This window comes from Clinocottus analis, unplaced genomic scaffold, assembly GCF_023055335.1.
Source record: "Clinocottus analis isolate CAN_PGR_092001 unplaced genomic scaffold, fCliAna1.0.p SCAF_3, whole genome shotgun sequence".
NCBI classification, from domain to species: Eukaryota; Metazoa; Chordata; class Actinopteri; order Perciformes; family Cottidae; genus Clinocottus; species Clinocottus analis.
In genome coordinates this window covers 16,846,395-16,859,859 of record NW_027176042.1, presented here as the reverse complement: position 1 = coordinate 16,859,859, position 13,465 = coordinate 16,846,395, and positions in this window count along the sequence as shown.

Genomic DNA, 13,465 nt, shown 5'->3' with positions numbered 1-13,465 from the left:
TGAAGAGAAATCCACAAATGGGGGTATAGCACATTACCCAAATTCCCAATGCCTAATGGTGTGTCAACATGGATAGGCTATTACCGTATAATGATGTGCTTTTGTGATAACGAGTGGATTATTTGGTTTACTATGCTATGAGCAGCTACACGGAAATAACACAGAGGAGAAGAGAGGAGGCTAATTCGGTCCTAATTCGATGCCCGAGGCGATCTTATCTGTTTTGTTCTTGTATGTATGAAGGGCTTCGCCTCTCCTATGAGTGCAATATGGTGAAACGCTATTTTAGACCCCGTGGATGCAGTGCTAAACAGCACATCCTTTCGAATTTCCTCAGCACACATCACATGGAGGAAAGGATTCTGCTTCATTTTGCTCCATACTATCAGCGAGTCACTTCTTCTATTTTTTTCTGACGATATGGGATGTTACACGTTGCCTGTTCATAAATGTGTATCCCTTTAGATCGACATAAAAAAGGCTGAGTGTAAGTGTTTTTTTACTTTGTTAAAAATTCCATTCTTTTGTGCACTAATCTTATGAGCACTCAAATAAAAAAAGACAGATTTTTGGCTCTTGGTAAATTCAAATTCAAGCAATGATGAAAAAGTAAAAGAAGGGTATTTTGTTGAAAGTAATGCTGTGTCGCATTTAGTATGCACCCCTATGTCGGTCTGACATCCGTCTTTTGCTCCATGAAAATGTGTCTGACTTGGGTGAGTTTGGGAGGTGTTAGTTAAATCTTTGTTTATTTGTCAGCAGTAGCATAGAAACATCTCACTTCTTGTTATCTATAATGTAACTTCTACTGAGCCTGCAAGGCATGCAGGCTTCACTAAGGGTGGTAGTCTTTGGAAATCTTATGATTCAATTTGATTTTGAAACTTGATGCCATCATTTTATTCAGAAGCGATTCTTGCAAAACATTTTTTTTTAAAGGGCTACAGTGTGCCAAATCACTAATTTGTGAGTTTAGCACAACTAATTTTACAATAAAACATAACTGACATGTAGGTCAAATAGCCTTGATGAAAGTATTTGTCTGACATATCTGAAAAAAATAATCACAAAAGACTTCACAGTTGCCACAATGACTTTACACTGCATCACAGTTAGAGACAGCTATTCCAGTAATCACTCTGCTTGAGGCTATTTCATATTTGTCGCATTTGCAGTGAAGCAAGAATCAACAAGAATAAAAATATGCAAATGCTGCTGACCACATCCCTATGCTATTGTATGTCCAGGTGGATCAGTGTGTCCTCTTTGCGTGAACAAACGGTTACTCAAGTGCCACGGCTGCCCTTTTAACAAATTAAGGTGAGATTGTGTAAAAAAGGCAGGGTTTATTAAGGTATTGTTTCACATTAATTTATCGCTTTGGTCTACTCCAGACTGTGAATTATAATCTATCATATTAATGATGCAAAATCAGAGACAAGGAGCATTTAAATGACCTCTTAACATCTCATAATATCTTGACAGCAGGCTTTGCAAATTGGATATCAATCAACAAATGGCCATTTTGTAGATATTCTAAATGTTCCCACACTGCTGATTTAAGATGCTTTTTTTTTTTTACCAAAGCTAGTCAGTTATCTCTAACCTTTTTAAAGCTATTTTCCTCAATGCTTCTGGTAAATGGCACAACTTACACATGAAACAACCCAGCACACATCCACATGTTTTACATGACTCGTATGTGAGGAGATTTTAATGGGCACACATACAACGGGACTCCCAATATTTGTATTCAGGGGGTAACAATGCAGGACCCAGGACACCATAGATATTATATCTTCTACAATTCTTACGGTTATGGAACCATGACATTATAGTAACATGGATATGGCAAAATCGGTTAATCCCGACATCCCTTGTCCTGACAGGTATCTCTCAACAACTATCTGATGGATGACATGTAATTTGATGGGTTGCCATGAACCATTCATTGTTCCTATACAGACTTTTTTGATCTGTCGTTTTCCTCCAATGCCATAAGGTACATTTGGTGATTTCAGTGAAAATGTAAGGACAACTACTAAAAGGATTGTAAATACATTTGGTACAGACATGCATGTTCTCTTCAGATTTAAGTTGAATTATTTCATCCCATTATCAGGTCATGGATATGACTATAACTCTGTTTACCTGCCGTATAAATAACTACCATGTCATTTTAGATTAGGCCACTCCCTACTGCCCTGCCATAGCCTCATTACCAGCCAATTTCCCCAACTGCACCATATTCAGCTACTATGATACCTGACTGCTTAGTATATGGCCATTGCTTCTTAATGTTTGACTGCCTTTCTTTCTTTATTTGTCTTTGTGTTGCATGTTTGGGTTCAAGCCTGTGTTTTATGCACTCTTACAATGTGAACGCTCTGAGGGCCTACACAGAGCACAGCTCTCCTAATTGCTGGTCAAACTGAACAAGCTGGATAGGCTAGTTGAGATATGAGCGTGCCACCGAGTTCCACCACAGTTTGGGCCGACAGACACTTCAGTTCAAGCCATCTTCAAGCTTTTTAACACCTACAAAACAAAACCCTACAGAAGTAATCAGTCATCTTTTTAAATGTTTCATAAATTTCAGATTACAGGGGTGCCTGCATTTGAACCCACTATGTTCGTCAAGCAGTCACACTGTGAGGTAACCTATGTTTCTGTGTAAGAATCCATCTGAGCGTGTACATGCCCATCCTTCAATATTTTCTTTCAGTCACAGCATACATCACATGACAAACTGATGCATGGAAATTGATTTTTGAACATTCAATAATAACTTAAAAATGTACTCGGGTGAAGAGAAGAAACGATTAACAATCATAAGTTACAGCAGCAACAATTCACTGTTAATTACTTAGAAGAAATTAGCATTGGAAATTGATTCTTTGACAAACTGGGGAACATATGAATTGATCATGGCCTCACCTTACATCATTGATGCTACACTAGAGGCTGTAGGTCAACAAACAAGAAGAAATTAAATTACAGAGCAGCTTGAAGCAAAATATGGGGAACAGGCTCCAGTTAAGCTTTTTACAAATACATGAAAAATGTTTTTTGTGTATGGATTGCATATGTCGTCTGCCTCGCAAAAATAATTGAAGTTTAAGAATTTATTAACATTATGTTTCTGATGGATTTGTTAAAGGAAGAAAATAAAAAAATGTTCAACTATAGATTATACGTTTATTTTCAAATAACTTTTGCTAATGTGGGCCAACATTTTGTTTTTCTTTTGAATATTTATTCATATTTATTTAAGATGTTTTGTCTAAAATTTAAGCTAAAGGGAGCTTGTTGATGTTAAATCAAAGAGGTTCAGCAATAGAGCCTTGTGGAACTCCACGTCATTTTTGTATGCTGAAAGATAAGATAGGATCAAAGTGTGTCATGCTAATTGAATTCGTTTTAAATTGCAGCAAGGACAATACTGACCCTAAACCTGATATGGTGTCATTTTGATGAAAGCAAATGAAGCAGATTCATTGCATGATTTAGTGCAAAAATATTCAGGGGCTAAATGCACAGGGGTGTGTCTGCCTGTCAACAGCTGCAAATATGGTGCATACTTTATTATTGTTTTTGGTATAATGTCAGAGAATGAGCACTGCCTTGTGTTTTTCTTTATATTTCATAATAAACCTGAAGATGTGTTTTTTTCCCGTCTATGTTCAACTCGGGAGGATTTAAGGGCAGTGAATACTGTTTATGAAAGTATCTCCGTGTAATAATAATTAAGCCAATGCCAAGCTGATTAGGTAATCCTAATAGTTTGTGTTTATTCAGTTATCAACCATGAAGGGTATTAAACACTTGATGTCAAATTCCATGGAAACAAAACTTTGCCAGTGTAAAGTATTAGTAAAGTTATCAGCTGGGCCAAATGTCCTCTCGTTACCCTTTCTAAATGACACTGTGACGAGAGCTGTTACTCCAGGACTAATGATTCAGCAACACACAATAATCTGTGTTCATTTCAGGTGTAACCCTCCCCTTCACTCCCTTTGACTCACTGCCTCTCTTTCCTTTGTTTTTCCTCCAGATTTCCTTATCCCCTTCACCCTTATCTTTCCACCACCTTAAAATATGCTCCTTTCTCTTTTCCGACCTCTTCTGTTTGTTTCCCTTCTTTTACTTGCTCTTTATTTCCTCTCCATCTCTCCTCCTTCTTTTGCTATGACGAAAGAACGGCAGTCGGAGCCTAGTAGGCAGAACTGTCAGTACTGTTCATGGTAACCTTTCAGTGATGAAGACATGCAATAGTTAAGCCAGCAGCAGCGCCTGGCTGTTATTAATTCTCAACTGGCAGATCCCCCTCAACCCTTACTCCTATCCTCTGTTTCCCTCTGTTTTGTGTTGTGCCTTTATCTCTCCATGAGCCATTTTTATTTTACTTTGTCTTTTATGTTCCATGCTCAAATATATTTTTGCAATCCTCTTTTCACTCCATATTATACTGCTTTGCTCTCTCTCTCCTTCACCATTTATTGCATCTTTGTACAGAGGACGACAAATGTGGAATGGGCATAGATATCCTCAGCAAGAGGATTCTTTTTCAGCATATACAGTGATCCTCATAAAGATTCATGCTTCCATAAATACAGTAGATTAAATGGGATTAATAGAATATTTTTGAAAATGTGCTGCTGTGCCCTAAAGTCATTAAATCCCTTTTACTGTAAAGGGCCAGTGTCATGAATGTTGAGCTAGCCTTGAAAAAAAACACTTGATTATTAAGTTCAGTATAGAAAACGCCATTCGTACGGTTTATAGCTAATCTGCATTTCAAAAACCGAAGAATTTATAGGAAAATTTGAGAAAAAGATGATTAACTAACATGCACAAAGTACAACTACCATAGCTACCAATAGCAATAATATAATAAATAGGGAAGTACAAGACTGCAGGTTTGTACGACACACCCTAAATAGGTTGAGTGTTTAAAGCAACAGCCGAGGGCCTTTATGAATGTGAGAGTTAATGATTGTCTTGATGTGTAAACCCTATGATAGACTAGCGACATGTTCAGGGTAAACACGCCCAATGTCAGCTGGAAAAGGTCCCAGCGGATATAGATAATGGACACAATATATCGTACTTAATCTGGCATTGCCGGTTCACAAGCGTGTTGGTTAGGTTCTTCAGGCAAGGTTAGGTCCTCATGTGTGCTCTGCTTCAGCAGGTGGTTAAGCCACAAAACGCCCGCTGGAACCTTTTTTTTTTTCTCGCTTGTCATAGTCAGTCTCCATCACAAGTTAGCCAAACAGACAGCCATCCAGAGAGCCATGTCACAACACATCTGCTCCTCGTACTAAATGTCTATTTAGAAACACGATCCGCAGAAATGCCTGTCTTTTCATCAAGACAGCCAAAAGATACAGCAGTAGAAGGGAATGGATTTCACCGGCGATGACAAAGATCTTTGTCTTTTGAAAGTGATGTTAAGAAAGTGTCACAATGCAACATCTGTTTGCCACAGAGCTAGAATGAGCCGTAATGTACCCTGTCATCATTCGGAGAAGATCATTGCTCCTTCATCGGTTTTCAGTACATTGTCGTTGGTAATTGTTAGCATTACCGCTTGTTAAAAATTAAAGATGCCAGATAGGTGCTCCTAAAAATCTCTGCGTGACAAACTCAAAAAGTGCCCACTTTATTATGAATCATACTGATGATGAAACTTACCCTGCAATGAACTGGCGACCTTTCCTGAGTGTACCCTGCCTCCACCCAATGTCAGCTGGGATTGGCTCCAGCGGCCCCATGACCATAAATAGGATAAGCGCTTTGGTTAATGGAAGGGAATGATGAAACTCAATTTCTTTATTGTTTTTAAGAACAGTATTTTTTCATCATTCAATTTGATCTATAAAATGTATAAATTCAAGAATCTGTTCTTTAAGCATATGTCTTGTGGCCGATGGCTTCTGAAAGTATTAATTAAATTTAATATATCCGTATCGTAAAAACTGAAATAGGGCAGAAAGACTCTGTTTGAAGAAAAACGTGTCACACCAATTATATGTTATCTGTGTGTCATCTCTTTTCGCCATCAGGCTATTTTAACTGATCATCTTTGATCACAGACTCACGGTTATTAAATCTCTCATAAGAATAAAACCTACTGAAAATCCAAGCGCTAGCTTTTGGACTATTCTCTTTTCTCACTGATACATATGGACATGACAAGATTGAGTTAATTATAAAACAATACAGTCCACTGCATTGCTGTTTTATATATTTTTTTGTTTCAGTGTTGTCTGGAAAGTTAAATCAATGGCATGACGGAGGGAGCAAAGTCCATCGCTACTGCCGCAACAACTAACATTAACTAACATCTAATAAAATAACCAAATAAAGAAAACTGAAAGAGAAAAATATTGCATGTAGGCAAGCTGCAGTAGCATGTATTTTGAGGTTACATAAGGGTTTTGGACTGAAGAGCACTGACTTCCACTCTGTACGATGGGCAGCATACCGAAGGGCTGAGGCTCTCTGAGGTGAAGAATCAATCAAGACTTCAGTCAGGGGCAAGTAGACTGAGTGAAACACTTGACATCACATTTAAAGATAGGCTACTAGAATGAAGAAGACAGTTAAAGTCAATGTTTGAATTGAAGGGCAAGAGCTGGGGCAAGAGCTGGGGCAACGTCTGCGTTTGGGGCAGAGAGGTAAAGCAGAAAGGCGGAGAGACAGTGCACCAAGCTGTCTGATATGAAGAAGGAGGCTAAAACAGAGCCGCTATGCTACTCCAGCTCCTTCTGGGCTGCTGCTGCTACTGCAGCCGCCGCTGAAACAGGCCTGGATTGTGTTTTATAGAACACTTTTATGGTAATAACCCTATTATTGTTACTCAGATGAGGTTTTGGGGGGGTTATTTTTTAAATTTTGTTTGCTCCATCAAATGCTTTATGTTGTTTGGCAGGTCTGTCGGCTTTCATGGTCGCATGGTTGCTAAAACCTGAAGGGTTTTCAAGCTAATTATACTGGAATGCTAATTAGTACAGCAGAGTATTTTTCTTTTCAACTGGATTTTATTTTAAAAACAATATTATTTAGATAATTAATGTTCATACAACATGTGTTCAAAAAAGCAAATGATATACAATAACTGTAATTTATTCTGTACAATCAGGTATTGACATTTAGGGGCAACTAAAGTGATTGAATGAAATTAGTGCAAGGTAAATTAAACAAATGCACTATGAAATGTGATTAATATGAATTAACAACATTGAACTGCAACAGATTATCGTGAATGTTAACGGTTAACATTGTAGTCCCCTGTAGTGAGCACAGAACAAGGATCTTGAATTACTACGGCAGTAAATTCAATTAGTATTCATATTTTTTTTAACCATTTCTTCATCCAAGTTTTCGCCTGCCATGTATATTTGATTTAAAAATGATCGGAGGAAGGGGCACCACTTGAAGAAGATACTAAAATGTCTTCTTCATGTAACATGTGTTATGACACCTCTCCTAATCTAATCTAATCCTCAGATCTTTTACTGGATCTTTATACCGTTCAAAGTGACACTAGTTGGCGCCCCACGCTGGTTTCAATGTTTCTGGGGTTTGCCATATAACTCCCATTGTTGCCTGCCGAAAAAATGCACATACACATGGTGCTAGAAGACACCTAAAGTAAAAAGAAACATCCGCTCAATCACATCTTTGATCTGTTGCCTTGCAAGCTTAGCTGGACAAGGAGTAGTTCAGTAGAGTGTAGGTTAGTTCAGCACAATTGGCCGTGTAATGATCCAATCACACACCTCCTACACTCCACTAACTCCTCCAGGAAGGACTCAGAGCTTCCTTGCTCACAGGATTGTTGTATTAGACAATTTTAAAAAGAGACAAGTATGCTAAGATCAAATTGAGCTTCAACATTTGACTGTGATATGTTATTATGCAAATGTGGCTCTTGCTGAATGCAATCAGGGATATACAGTTCCTATCTCCCCTTGAGGATCACATCACAACCTGATCCACCTGGTGTTGAAGTGTGTGTTTGCATGTGCTTCCGCATTTCACCTTGCTACACATGCTCAAGAATAAGATGAGATCCATGGAGGATGATTTGTCACGGTGTCTTGAATTACGGATGATTTAACATCCTGACAACAGTGTATCCACCAACTGAGCGGTGTGTCGGACATGCAGCTGAAGATATGACGGCGTCCCTCAGGACTATGATGTCAGCATTCCTGGACGTCCTCCCCTGCACTTTCACTATACCTTCTGTAAAAAAATAAATAAGTTAAATGTGTTGTTTGTAGGCCACTGACAGAGCAGGGAATCACTGTCAGATAGCCACAATCTTGACCGGAACTTAATTTTACAGAAACTATTTTTTATGTCTCATAACTAAATTTAACAGACACATTTCCTGTAAATTTGTATCCCTTCCATTCATTTTTTTTACTCATCTTGTTTGGAAGGGTGAATATATAACCAGATATTACCCATGCTTTGCTCTGAGAATAGGGACACATTTTCACAGTTTTGGGTTAATGAAGTGCAAAGAATGAAAGTAAACAAAGTCCTTACGCCTTTCAGAATCAGATCAAATCTGCTGACGTTTCACATCGCTTGTCAGGAGTACGTCCTTACACCCTTACATCCTTACGTCCTTACTGACGAGGCCTTAAATATACTTTCTGATTGTGTGCATGTGTTCACAGTTACATCATGTCAATATGTTTGTGAGGAATTTTACAGTATGTGTGTGTGTGGGAATAGGAAATGGAGGAGAGCAGGTGTCAGCAATCTCTCCATGCGCCCCTACTTATCCCCTATTCACCCGGGCCGTTTCTATGGTAACGACTGAATGGATTGCCACATGGATGATTGGTGCCAATCCACCACTCGTTGGCCTCATAATGGACACCCACTCAGGGAAATAATAGTAAATTAAGATCGAGCCAAGCCTTGTATGTATGAAATATATCACTGAGGGATTTGAAACTTCTTGGTCTCCAGTTTTAACCGCTTTTTAAACTCATATTCATACCAGAACGTTATTAGACAAAAATGTTCAATGATCGGAGCTGACAGTGGTTACCTAGAGTCATTAGGGCAATTAAAAACGCATCTGTGTTTCCACAGGATTTCTTCCCTTGCAATAACCTTGTCGTATGACTATTCCTAAGTTGAACAAGACTAAGCACATGAAAGGCACGTTTATTTGTGTAGCACATTTCGACAACAAGGCGATTCAAAGTGCTTCACATGAAACCATTAAAAGCAAAGATGCAGATTCAAAAACAGTTAAAAAAAACATTGAAACAGTCACAAAAAAAAAAGAAAATGAATAAAAGTTGCGGTGCAGTTTAAGGAATAATAGTAGTGAGATGCAGCACTTAGGTCTGGTTCAATTAACAGCAAACAGAATAGTTTTCTATCTGGATGTAAAGGAGCTGAGGGTCTCAGCAGACCCGTAGCTTTCAGGATGTTGAATCAAGTCTTTGTTGAACAGGAAGCCAGTGCAAACACCTCAGAACTGGAGTGATCTGATCCACTTTCCTGATCTTAGTGAGAACTCGAGCTGCAGCGTTCTGTATCACCTGCAGCTTTCTGATTAACTTTTTACAGCGGCCTGTGAACACACCGTTACAGTAGTCAAGTCTACTGAAGGTAAACGCATGGACAAGTTTCTCCAGATTCTGTTGAGACATCAGTCCTCTAACCTTGATATATTCTTTAGGTGATAGTCAGCTGACTTTGTAATTGTCTTGATGTGGCTGTTCAGGTTAAGGTCTGAATCCATAACAACACCTAGATTTATAGCTTGGTTTGAGGTTTTTAACATCAGTGATTGAAGCTGAGCGCTCACGTTCAATCGTTCGTCCTTTGGACCAAAAACAATAACTTCTGTTTTATCTTTATTTAAGAAGCGAGAACAAGAGCAAGAGAACAAACTGACCACAGTATTGTCAGTCAGACTGGTTAACTCACTGTTGTCTTGCTCTTAATGTGAGCAACGCTGTGGATATGTATTTTCTCTTTTGGAAAATAGATAGAAAACATCAAGTTGACATCAAGGTCAAAGAAGAGATAATATTCATATTTTTGAGAACTTCAAGTATCTGAGTATAATCATTGATTCCAACTTGGACATGTAAAACAAGTAGCTACCACCATTGTATGAATCGTACCGTATGAATTTCACATAACTTTTACCCTGTAAATCCTCGGAAGAGTAACTTTCTTCTAATTTCGCGGTTTTGAGTTAGTAAATCACACTTACAAACATTTTGCGTGTGTAAACCTTCACAGAATAGCTTAAAAGACCTATTGATTATGCTAACAACATATTTAAACACTTTGACGCTGGAATGTTCACAAAAGACAGCTGGGTAACGGATCTGCCTTTGAATCAAATGCCTGAGAAGGACGTTTACACAACGGTCATTTAATGGTGCAAAGATTGCTGGTCTGATTTTGGAGTCTTTTTTTGACATTCTTGAAGTGGTGGTTGAGGCAAAGACTCCTCTGCCTTTAAGGGATCTTTGCATGTAAGGACTACCACATTTGTATTTAGGATAGAGGAGTGTAGTGGTGTGTAGTTTGGCAGGAGAAAATCACTGTCCTTAGTGTGACAGCTTATCGCTGTCCGCCTATGTGACAATTAGAGTGTGGAGACTCTAGACAGATGCATAACTGATGACCGTGTGAGGATGTCTATTAAGGCAGAGACATACAATCTCCACCATCCATCAATAGATCAATCCACCCCAAAGAGGGAAAAACACTGACTGAAGAGGGAATTATAACTTTTATGGCGGTTCAACAAGATGCCTTTGTGCTCATCATGACTCTTTTCTTGAAAGTTGGCTTTGCACTTTGTGATAAAGGAATGCAGCCACGTTCCTCTGACTGAAATATTTGCTCTTCAGCACCACTATCATGCTGATGCAGATGAAGCATTTGCAAAAAACATGTGTGTGAAACCAGCTCCACTCTCAATGGCAGTCAATGCGATCAATTAGAGCGCTATATGAGGGTGTTAAACACTGTATTGATCTTTTCTAACATGCTAAGCGTTCATTGTATGAATGTAGAAGTCAATAACCCTGCAGAGTTATGGAGCAAGCAGCCTGTTCTCTATATCTAGTAGGATGAGTAGTTTTGAGAGATCGAGAAATTATGAACTCAAGGAAACAAATGCATCACTGGTCCACAACATCTTTCTGAGGAACAGAAACAATTAACATACAATATTAGTTTTGATCGCCAAATTGATTTATGAGGAAGACCCATTTGCTCACAGCAGTGTTGTGAAATAGAGGAGTACATGGTGAAAGAATGATTAAGGGGAGAGTCATTTGATCCCAGCTCCACAGTCTGATGCCCAGCTTGCCTATAGGTAATCTAATTGTCTTCAAAGCGGACCAGACAGATGTGGTCAAACAGCGAAGACCGACCAACCAAACAGCCCACAGCTCTGTTGCTTAGTAACACATGAGTGAATATATAATTTATCGCAGCAGGGATTTGCATTTGAACTGTCGTGTGGATTGAACTGATATATTTTGCTTTTCAAAATGTTATTGATTCTTATGTTTGGCCCAAAACCCTTTTCACCTTTGACTTAAATTCAATGGTGGAATTCAGTGAACATCTTCAGCGACTGTCTCACATTAAAGTTATTGTAACCTGCCCAGGAGCAAAAAACAAAATCCTTGGAAAAAAGCATAAGAGCAATCACAATCTCTTCTCTTTCATCCATCCTCTGTGACGGCGACATCAGTCAGCCATGAGTTTGAGGGTGCAGGTGGCGGCGGATGCAGATTCTCTGAAAGCTATTTAAGACCAAATATCAGCCCTGACTCATGAATCACATTTTGTATACCTCAATTACCCTGACTTGGTTAACAACCTATAAAAATGGTTTTGGGAACAGAGTTGAAACCCACAGAGAGGATACATCTTCCAATTCCATTCATGTCTCCTGCCGAGCCTTTGTTCCAAACACATGGCATTCAACGGAAACCCGTTTGAGAGGAAAATCCCAGTTATGTCTCCAACCACTGAGTCCTTGTCCAGCCTATGATTCATATTTCTGTAGCTTCGGCAGCTACAACCCAATCAAACTCAGTCATCCAGCGTCTAAAGCCCCCACACTCCGCTCCGCTCGGATGTTGTATAAAACAGCAGAATGATGTGGAACATTAATACAGGTGCACAGGCAAGAAAAATGCTCGCTGCGATAAATTATAGTATAACCAGGGGCCAAAGTGTATTGATATTCCCATAACACAACCCACCGGCCCTCTGGATAAAAAGAAAAGCGTTTTGTTTTGATCAATTATTCTTCCCGTGCTTCCAGCCATAACTGACACAGATCATGTTTACATTGAACTGAGTCCTTTTTTTTTTTTAGATCAATAATGTATTAATGTTTTCATGTCTTTTATTTTAATTTCTTTAATTTAATATTGAATTGATTTTAAAAACAGATGGGACTAAATAATGTGAACGATAACCAGCAAGAGAATGTGTGCTTCTTGTATTATTTTCATTACGATGTATTTTTGTTTCTACTTTGCTTTTTTTTTTAACTTTTCATTTACTTTTAATTTCTTTTGTTTATTTTTCTTTTATTACCAATATTATTATGTGAGAAAAGTCAAATGAAACCATCATTTGGTCCATGATTTTGTTACGGTGATGGATGAAGATTTTAATCTCTCAGATAATCAAAATGTTGATTTCTGAAAAGATTTCCACCACCGCAGCAGCAAACCAAAGAGGCACATCAGAGTTACTTTAATGACAATAAGATTATAATACACTAGTAGTAAGATCATAGAGTGGGGCGAAAGGCACAACTGCATGGTGATGTAACAGTTCCATCATGCATTGTGATGGCGTGGGTGTCAAAAGATGTACATGTTAGCAGATCATAAACAACGCGCAGTACAGTCCTCTGGACTGATATAACACAGCAGGGAAAATGCTGCCACAGCAGTTTCCTGGGGAAAAACCTTAGCAGTTGTTCAAGTTATCAAATGTCACCGACTCGATTTATAAAGATTCTCCTGGTGGAGACTTTTTGGGTTTCGAAGCGATTGTTGAACCTCTATCTCTATTTCACAACGAACCAATTGACAGAAGAGGATTATAATTAATTGTTTGATTACAGAAATTGTTTGTGCTTTGTGGTGCACAAATAAAGAGCCGTGCATAATCATACAACGCAGCCCACGAATGATAGGGAACTTGCAGGTTAGAATATTTATCTTAAACCCTGGTATTGTCGTCAACCCTGATATGTTCTGCCATGCTTAAAATATCTGACTCAAGTGAGTGAAATGACAAAATGGCAATTCAGAGATCTACCAAATTAACTCTCCCACAATGTTTGTCTAAAATTGTCCTTCCACCCTACTGTCAATGCAAGAGTCCTGCGAGAAGCACATTGTGGAGGTGAACACACAAGTTCAAA